Here is a 10806-nt window from a genome sequence, read left to right on the forward strand (position 1 = left end):
TGGTGGTGTTGATGGTGGTGGTGTTGATGGTGGTGGTGGTGGGGGTGGTGGTGGTGGTGGTGGTGTTGATGGTGGTTGTTGTGGTGGTGTTGATGGTGGTGGTGGTGGTGGTGGTGATTGTGGTGGTGATGGTGTTGATGGTGGTGGTGGTGGTGGTGTTGATGGTGGTGGTGGTGGTGATGGTGGTGGTGGTGGTGTTGATGGTGGTGGTGGTGTTGATGGTGGTGGTGGTGTTGATGGTGGTGTTGTTGATAGTGGAGGTGATAGTGGTGGTGGTGTTGATGATGGTGGTGGTGGTGTTGATGGTGGTGGTGGTGGTGGTGTTGGAGGTGGTGGTGTTGATGGTGGTGGTGTTGATGGTGGTGTTGATGATGGTGGTGTTGATTGTGGTGGTGTTGATGGTGGTGGTGGTAGTGTTGATTGTGGTGGTGTTGATGGTGGTGGTGGTAGTGTTGATGATGGTGGTATTGATTGTGGTGGTGTTGATGGTGTTGGTGGTGGTGTTGATGGTGGTGGTGGTGGTGTTGTTGATGGTGGTGGTGGTGGTGGTGTTGATGGTAGTGGTGGTGGTGTTGTTGATGGTGATGGTGGTGGTGGTGGTGGTGTTGATGGTAGTGGTGGTGTTGGTGTTGATGGTGCTTGTGGTAGTGGTGGTGGTGGTGGTGTTGATGGTGGTGGTAGTGGTGTTGATGATGGTGGTGGTGGTGTTGATTGTGGTGGTGGTGGTGTTGATGGTGGTGGTGGTGGTGTTGGTGGTGTTAGTGTTGGTGGTGGTGGTGTTGATGGTGGTGTTGGTGTTGATGGTGGTGTTGATGGTGTTGATTGTGGTGGTGTTCATGGTGGTGGTGGTGGTGTTGATGGTGGTGGCGTTGATGGTGGTGGTGTTGATGGTGGTGGTGTTAGTGGTTGGTGGTGGTGGTGTTTGGTGGTGTTTGGTGGTGTTGGTGGTTGGTGGTGTTGTTGGTTGGTGGTGTTGGTGGTTGGTGGTGTTGGTGGTTGGTGGTGGTGTTGATGTTGGTGATAGTGATGGTGGTGTAGACTCCCACTGTCTACATGGGACGGTGCTGGAATTATTCTGGACTCTCACTCACCCAGGGAGAGTAGTGTTGCTTGCCGGAACTCTCCCCCTGAGGCACAGGATGCCCACGTCTTACCACCCACCTACAGGATGCCCACGTCTTACCACCCACCTACAGGATGCCCACGTATTACCACCCACCTACAGGATGCCCCTGTATTATCACCCACCAGTAGTAGGGATGACAACGCACAGACGATATTTTGTTTCTGGGAAATATCGTGTCTGTGAGTCTGGGTTTTCAGGTAAATTTAGAAATATCGTGTTTGTGAGTCAGGGTTTTTCAGGTAAAATTACGCAGTCGTAGATTTGGAAGTAAGGAATTCTTATGAGAAAAATAATTTCCGAGATTTTAGAAGTTTGTTAAAGTTCTTATTATGAAAATAATGTCATACGAGTTTGTTAAGAGTTCTTATTGGCAAATTCAAGTCACTGATAAGGAATTAAGGAATTCTTATGATGAAATAATATCATACGAGTTTGTTAAAAGTATTTATAATGAAAATAATGTTTTTTCAGAGTTTTACGAGTTTGTCTTACGAGTTTGTTAAGAGTTCATATGGGAGAATTTTTTCAGAGTTCCTACCGATAATAAACAGATATATAGGCTGTATATGTTTAAGTTGGATTCTTACTTAGAAACTAGTATATTGCTATATATCTGAAACATTTCACTGCCTTCCCTTCCCCCTGCATCTCCCACTCATACCTCACACCCCCTCTCTCACACCCCCTTACCTCACAATCTCTCGCGTCACCTGTGTTTACTTTACGCCGTTAACCGGTCAGCCAGACGCCGCATGCAGGTCACCTCCTTAATCTTATCTTCTCCATAATATCTGAACCGTCGCTCCCCTCTCTCCTTTTCATATTGTTCTCTCTTCCTATTTCCTTACAGCTGTTTTCTGACATCGTAATGTTTTGTTCCTTTTTCATTAACCAGTCAGTTTTACACAAATCAACCGAGGCATCTCAATGTAACCTTTAATACTGAAGCTGCCTCCGAGACTATCTAAGCTGGCGCCGGCTACATGCCCCGAGGCGATCATCACCTGATTACCTTCCCTGTCATCTACCAGTCATTGTCAGCGTTCGCCACCGTAATAATTTATATATATATACATTAGGCGTTAATAAAACATATTTATTTATTTATAATTTATTTAGTCATCTAATTTTACTTTACACAATTTATAATAAACGACTCATTTATCCTGAAGTTCTAAGAAGCTCACTCCTCAATCCGCTTGTATAATATCCGTCCTATTCACTCCTCATCTCTGTAAGTAAAGAATAACAGTTTTAGATAGCGTTTACACGTGTACAATATTTATCAGACACATAAAACCTCGAAACAAATGTACTCACCATTTTCCGTTAGATAATTTGTTATTGCCTCATTCAGCCAGTCGTCTCCAAGCACATTTTCCAACAAATATCGCTCTTATCATAAAACAGCGTTTCATAGCAGCTCGACATATTTTTAAATAAAGCATAAGATAGACTCATTACGTTCCTATCATTCTGCATATGATCTCCGTACGTAAAACTAGTTTCAAATAGCTTTAATGCAGTTTTTAGATCCTTGTTTGAAAGATAGTAACAGAAAAACATCGCATAAAGCCCGCATACGTATGTATTTAAACTCTGAAGTCGCTCTGTAAACGTGTATACATCACAGTCTTTATAATATTTTAAAAACTCCGAAATGTAGGGCGAATACACATTTATTCCATATGAATCTAGTATAACTATTTTCCGTTTAGATTTATATACAGCAATCCAGTGGCCCATTACTTCCTTAGAGTCTCTTCCTAAGGTATTTATTATAAACATAATCGGACTATCCCGTATTTGCTTCATTATTCTATATATATCCGTCGCTAAATAGCATCCAATATATTCAGCTTTACTACCCATCATATTGTTCAATGCTGTATAAATTTGTTTGCAGTTCATGCTCTTGTATCGCACATAACTCGCCTATCAGAATAAATTCTCAATACTCCCGTTGTATTTCCGAATAAAATAATAACTTTATTTGATTTCACTGGAACAGCAAATTCTAAGGTGATTCTCAGGTTACCCGAAGCCTCTATAGGAAGGGTATCTCTCAATTCCTCAGGCGTTAGTCTAAATGCCAGTAACGTTCTTCCTTTTATAAATGAATTATATGTCAAGGTATTGCAAGCGTTAAAGCCTACTGTATTTTGAGTCTCGTAGTATAGTTTCGAACATTTATTCGGGAACTTGCAAGTTATATTAAATAAGTTTGTCCCATCGCGTGTAATATATACATTAGATATATCGCAGTGATCGAAATAAAGTGGATTAAGTGTATACGCTCCGGATATGGCTTCCATATCTGTCATCATAATAAATAATTTATCTGGGATAATGCTCCCCCATGGCTGGTCAATACTTAATCTCTGCTTCCCATTCCCAAGAATGAACGTCTTGTGGAGTGTCTTATCAAACGTATATGTAACTGGCGTATTCTGTTCAGCCAGAGCTCTATTAATAGCCTCCAATCCAGATGTGAATGGAGTTATCCGATCAATCCTCATTCTAGCTAGTTTTATGTTAAACTTGTATCCAGATTCAATACTGTTTATAACCCACGGATCACTGTTAAGTTCTAATCTCAAACGAATATCAATTCCATCCAAAAGATATTCGCTCAAAGTTGTAATGTCCAATAGCAGTTTAGAGCAACAATTTACTCCCTCAGTTTTTAACTTTACAAATCTAGATTTAAGGTCTTCTGAGGCATTCTTAAAATAATCTGCATCATATTTTTCAGGAAAAACATCATTATAGAAATACGTTAGTTCTTTAAATCTTTCAGCTTTACATTCAAAAAGCGTTGTCATTATCTTTACATATGATATATATGAAAATAGTGAATTAGTTTCCACCACTTGCTCATTTAAATAAACAGTTACAGTTTTAAACATTGTCTGGGACAAACCATTAACTATTGATGCATTTTTATTATCCGCTAAAGCCGTAATTCCGTCAGGTCCCGTTAATTCAACCATCAGTTCTAGCGTCAAGCTCGAAACATCAATAAATTGACCCTTAACTCCTGGGATACGGAATTCAATATAAGAATCTTTAAATTCATTGTTAATACTTGAATTCACATGTTAAATATCTTGTGTCTGTCTTGAAAATATCGTACTTTCAACTATTCTGTGCGGACTAACTTTAGGAAAACCATCGCTTATAGCGGCTGTATAATTTTCTAAAGGAACTTGCAATGCTGCACTAGGAGCATTTACACTCATCATGTCTGCGTCTAGCATACAACTAGTACTATTTTATGAAAACACGTCTTTATATCTATCCATTTTCTTTATATAGGCAGGTCTTTTCGTTATTCGACCACCTGCTATCAATTTAGGACCTATACTTTTCAATGTTTCCATACCTCGTTTTCTAATTGAATCTTTCAAAGTACCTTGGCCTGCATTTATATCCTGCAAAACATTCTGTCCCATTGTCAATGCTGCTGGCATAATAGTTTTTAATAGGAAAGGAGTTGCTCTACGAGCTAGACCAGTTAAGAAACTAATATTCCACCTCCTCTTAAATGTCTTCTATCAAAAACAGTAATATCGCCCAGTGCTCCACCTCTCTTCCCTCGAGGTGCAATAAATCGCTCTACCTCGTCAACGGACAGCTGTACAAACCCGACCCTCATGTTTAAACGTGCCAGGAGAGAATGATAAACTCCCTCTACTCTTACCATTATATATCAACGGGTCTAATATGTAATACTGCAATCGTACATCCTTCCTTTTCAAAATATACAGGCTCCCCATCTTGATCTGTTAATTTAATACTGATGCCATCAATATTAGTCGTATTTAAAGGTTTATATAATTTCCTGTGTGTTACATTACTTTGAAACGAAACAACATCCAAGATATTTACAATCTTATTACCAAACATGGTGGGCTGCACCTTATCACAATATACACACAAGAAATCTATATGGCCTCCCGGCCTAGGATGATAATAGCATGTATCTTGTACAGTTATCCTGTTATTAGGTAGTTTATTCATAATAAAAATATCATAGGCTTTACCTACTTCAGCTCCAATAACTTTACATATATTTCGACCGAAAGATAAAGAAATTCGAACAACTAATTTACCATCCTTTGTAATAAATAATTTTAACAACTTCTCACTAAATGCTGCATTAAACTTAATTCGATTAATACTCGAATCATATTTCATATAAACGTCCCCATGGTCTGGGAAATTATAATTAAGTACGGAGCCTATAAAACTCAGTGAACCTTTTGAAAATATAGTTGAAATTTCTCTATTTAAAATAGTCGTTAGCTCTATGCAATTATCACTGGCTAAAATATCTGACTTTAAAGTGAAAGATGTATTCACCGTACTCAAATCAGATAAATTTTTATTAGACACTAGAAGTTGAACTGAAATAAGACTTTCCGGGTCATTCCTCATAACAGGGAAATAAGATGGAGGCAGGAATATATTCTTCAGGCACACTACATAAGCTTTATTCGGGTCTAAAGGCAGCTGATTATGTAATCTATTTTCAAAAGCATTGGGAGCATTGTTTTTAAATACATCAGTATCAGAGTTACTCGCTGCATATATAACGTAACTATCCATCCTGTAGACTAATAGTAAATGATAAAAATAAACAGAAACTCACCTTAATATGGTATCCAGGTAGACTCTCATTCATCTACAGCCTTGATCTTCCTCTTCAAACTCGGAGGAGAAAACACTTGATTTTTCGCATCTACATTTCTAAATAAATTCTTAGGTGTAGAGGTCAAAGAAAAAAGCAACTTTGCTATGGGCAATTTATCTTCTGGGAATAACAATTTCGGAGTGCACATCCTGCCTATAACGTCATCAACAATATTGATCCCAGTAACTGGTGATGTAATGTTCCCTTCCTCATCCCACTTTACAAGTCCAGTTGTATTAAAATAATTTAACAGGGAGACTGCAAAATCATAATCCTTAAGCTTTAATCTTAAGTCTATCAAGTGTTGTATAACAGGATTTGTTCTCACTGTCGTCGTAGGCTTCTCAACACTTACTGCCGTAGGCTTCTGTTGATCAATAGCTTTTCGTGGTACAAGATAGAATTCTTTCATTATTCCTTATTAAATAGCCTTGAAATAAAATTTATAGCTATGGGAAGTAAAATGCCCAATAAATTACCTCCTCTTTTACTCGTTAATATGTCTTTCTTGAGTGAAATAGCCTTCTTCTTACAGGCTAATGTATGGAGTAGAGCTCTATATTTAGAAAGTCTCTTTAAAATAGGCTTCCCACTTCAATTTTATTTTTTAAGAAATTATTAAATATTTCAGATAGGCAAAGTATATGTTCCTTTTTAAAAGTCTTAATTAACTTTTTCCTAGAATTATAACCTAATCTAGCTAATAGTTCGATAAATCCACGATACTTGCTAACTAAGGGCTGCTTCTTCATAGTTTCTTCACATCATCTGAATTCACCCACTGATCAAATGAACTGTCATAACCGACGTATCTAACTTTATATAAAGTGGTATTACCAACTTTACGTTTACTTATAATTCTCTCAATTTCAAATGTACCTGACAAGTAGGTGGGAGTCAGCTCCTCTCTATAATATCCGCCTTCTATAAGTCTATTATTTAAGTCCTTTAGATAATATAAAGGCACAGGTTGTTTAGTATCAATTTGAGCAATAGTAAATATTTCCTTAGTGTTCTGCTGTTGAAAACCTCTTTTGAACTTTGAAATACGATTAGATAAGGCAAGCCGTACTGTATCTCCCACAGACAGATGATTACTGATGCGTGGCTTAGTCTGCTGCTCTCCTTTATACATGAGCTTAAACTGCCTAGTCACATCTTGAGGCGAAGATAAAGCATGTACATCAATAGGTATTTTCCCCTTTAATCCTCTATGTGGTGTTCTATTATACGTTTTAACCATATCAGGCAAGACATTTATATAGGTTACGGTATTATAAGCCGTTAAATATTTATATATCTTAGTTTTCAATGTTCTTATAAATCTCTCTGCAATGCTAGCTTTAGTTTCCTGAGAAAATACACTGTACAGTTCAATGTTTTTACTGTCTAACAATCGTTTCATATATTTATTATAGAATTCACGGCCCTTATCAGTGTTAAGCTTCCTTACACCTTTTGATGAAGGTAAATCCAGAATAGCTTTCATGGCTTCACTTACACTCTGACCTGATTTAGTGGATAGTGGAACTACATGTGCAAACCTTGAAAATATATCAACACAAACTAATAAATATTTAATATCATTGTTGTGCTTAGCTAACAATGTCATATCAGCCAAGTCACTGGTAAAAAAAGCTTTAGGTCTGGGTGCTAAGATACGTCTTCGTTTAAATTTACGTTTTGTTAATAGATGTAAGGTATATGCATTAGACGTTTTTAAATAGTCTTTCACATCTTTTATAGTTAATTCAGGGATTGTTTTCTTTGCAGCCTTATACAATTTTAAAACGCTACCAAACCCACCTATGGACTTGGGGTCATTGTATATCTTATTAAGAGTTTGTGTAATGTTCACCATTGATACACTATTTCATATGGGGGTTCATACTTGTTGATTTGGGCGTTAAAATACCTGAATCCATAATATTTAGGGGGAAATATTGTAAATGAACCCCCCATATGAAATAGCGTATCAATGGTGAACATTACACAAACTCTTAATAAGATATACAATGACCCCAAGTCCATAGGTGGGTTTTGTAGCGTTTTAAAATTGTATAAGGCTGCAAAGAAAACAATCCCTGAATTAACTATAAAAGATGTGAAAGACTATTTAAAAACGTCTAATGCATATACCTTACATCTATTAACAAAACGTAAATTTAAACGAAGACGTATCTTAGCACCCAGACCTAAAGCTTTTTTTACCAGTGACTTGGCTGATATGACATTGTTAGCTAAGCACAACAATGATATTAAATATTTATTAGTTTGTGTTGATATATTTTCAAGGTTTGCACATGTAGTTCCACTATCCACTAAATCAGGTCAGAGTGTAAGTGAAGCCATGAAAGCTATTCTGGATTTACCTTCATCAAAAGGTGTAAGGAAGCTTAACACTGATAAGGGCCGTGAATTCTATAATAAATATATGAAACGATTGTTAGACAGTAAAAACATTGAACTGTACAGTGTATTTTCTCAGGAAACTAAAGCTAGCATTGCAGAGAGATTTATAAGAACATTGAAAACTAAGATATATAAATATTTAACGGCTTATAATACCGTAACCTATATAAATGTCTTGCCTGATATGGTTAAAACGTATAATAGAACACCACATAGAGGATTAAAGGGGAAAATACCTATTGATGTACATGCTTTATCTTCGCCTCAAGATGTGACTAGGCAGTTTAAGCTCATGTATAAAGGAGAGCAGCAGACTAAGCCACGCATCAGTAATCATCTGTCTGTGGGAGATACAGTACGGCTTGCCTTATCTAATCGTATTTCAAAGTTCAAAAGAGGTTTTTAACAGCAGAACACTAAGGAAATATTTACTATTGCTCAAATTGATACTAAACAACCTGTGCCTTTATATTATCTAAAGGACTTAAATAATAGACTTATAGAAGGCGGATTTTATAGAGAGGAGCTGACTCCCACCTACTTGTCAGATACATTTGAAATTAAGAGAATTATAAGTAAACGTAAAGTTGGTAATACCACTTTATATAAAGTTAGATACGTCGGTTATGACAGTTCATTTGATCAGTGGGTGAATTCAGATGATGTGAAGAAACTATGAAGAAGCAGCCCTTAGTTAGCAAGTATCGTGGATTTATCGAACTATTAGCTAGATTAGGTTATAATTCTAGGAAAAAGTTAATTAAGACTTTTAAAAAGGAACATATACTTTGCCTATCTGAAATATTTAATAATTTCTTAAAAAATAAAATTGAAGTGGGAAGCCTATTTTAAAGAGACTTTCTAAATATAGAGCTCTACTCCATACATTAGCCTGTAAGAAGAAGGCTATTTCACTCAAGAAAGACATATTAACGAGTAAAAGAGGAGGTAATTTATTGGGCATTTTACTTCCAATAGCTATAAATTTTATTTCAAGGCTATTTAATAAGGAATAATGAAAGAATTCTATCTTGTACCACGAAAAGCTATTGATCAACAGAAGCCTACGGCAGTAAGTGTTGAGAAGCCTACGACGACAGTGAGAACAAATCCTGTTATACAACACTTGATAGACTTAAGGTTAAAGCTTAAGGATTATGATTTTGCAGTCTCCCTGTTAAATTATTTTAATACAACTGGACTTGTAAAGTGGGATGAGGAAGGGAACATTACATCACCAGTTACTGGGATCAATATTGTTGATGACGTTATAGGCAGGATGTGCACTCCGAAATTGTTATTCCCAGAAGATAAATTGCCCATAGCAAAGTTGCTTTTTTCTTTGACCTCTACACCTAAGAATTTATTTAGAAATGTAGATGCGAAAAATCAAGTGTTTTCTCCTCCGAGTTTGAAGAGGAAGATCAAGGCTGTAGATGAATGAGAGTCTACCTGGATACCATATTAAGGTGAGTTTCTGTTTATTTTTATCATTTACTATTAGTCTACAGGATGGATAGTTACGTTATATATGCAGCGAGTAACTCTAATACTGATGTATTTAAAAACAATGCTCCCAATGCTTTTGAAAATAGATTACATAATCAGCTGCCTTTAGACCCGAATAAAGCTTATGAAGTGTGCCTGAAGAATATATTCCTGCCTCCATCTTATTTCGCTGTTATGAGGAATGACCCGGAAAGTCTTATTTCAGTTCAACTTCTAGTGTCTAATAAAAATTTATCTGATTTGAGTACGGTGAATACATCTTTCACTTTAAAGTCAGATATTTTAGCCAGTGATAATTGCATAGAGCTAACGACTATTTTAAATAGAGAAATTTCAACTATATTTTCAAAAGGTTCACTGAGTTTTATAGGCCCCGTACTTAATTATAATTTCCCAGACCATGGGGACGTTTATATGAAATATGATTCGAGTATTAATCGAATTAAGTTTAATGCAGCATTTAGTGAGAAGTTGTTAAAATTATTTATTACAAAGGATGGTAAATTAGTTGTTCGAATTTCTTTATCTTTCGGTCGAAATATATGTAAAGTTATTGGAGCTGAAGTAGGTAAAGCCTATGATATTTTTATTATGAATAAACTACCTAATAACAGGATAACTGTACAAGATACATGCTATTATCATCCTAGGCCGGGAGGCCATATAGATTTCTTGTGTGTATATTGTGATAAGGTGCAGCCCACCATGCTTGGTAATAAGATTGTAAATATCTTGGATGTTGTTTCGTTTTAAAGTAATGTAACACACAGGAAATTATATAAACCTTTAAATACGACTAATATTGATGGCATCAGTATTAAATAAACAGATCAAGATGGGGAGCCTGTATATTTTGAAAAGGAAGGATGTACGATTGCAGTATTACATATTAGACCCGTTGATATATAATGGTAAGAGTAGAGGGAGTTTATCATTCTCTCCTGGCACGTTTAAACATGAGGGGTCGGGTTTGTACAGCTGTCCGTTGACGAGGTAGAGCGATTTATTGCACCTCGAGGGAAGAGAGGTGGAGCACTGGGCGATATTACTGTTTTTGATAGAA

This window comes from Procambarus clarkii, chromosome 3, assembly GCF_040958095.1.
Source record: "Procambarus clarkii isolate CNS0578487 chromosome 3, FALCON_Pclarkii_2.0, whole genome shotgun sequence".
In the NCBI taxonomy this organism is placed as follows: domain Eukaryota; kingdom Metazoa; phylum Arthropoda; class Malacostraca; order Decapoda; family Cambaridae; genus Procambarus; species Procambarus clarkii.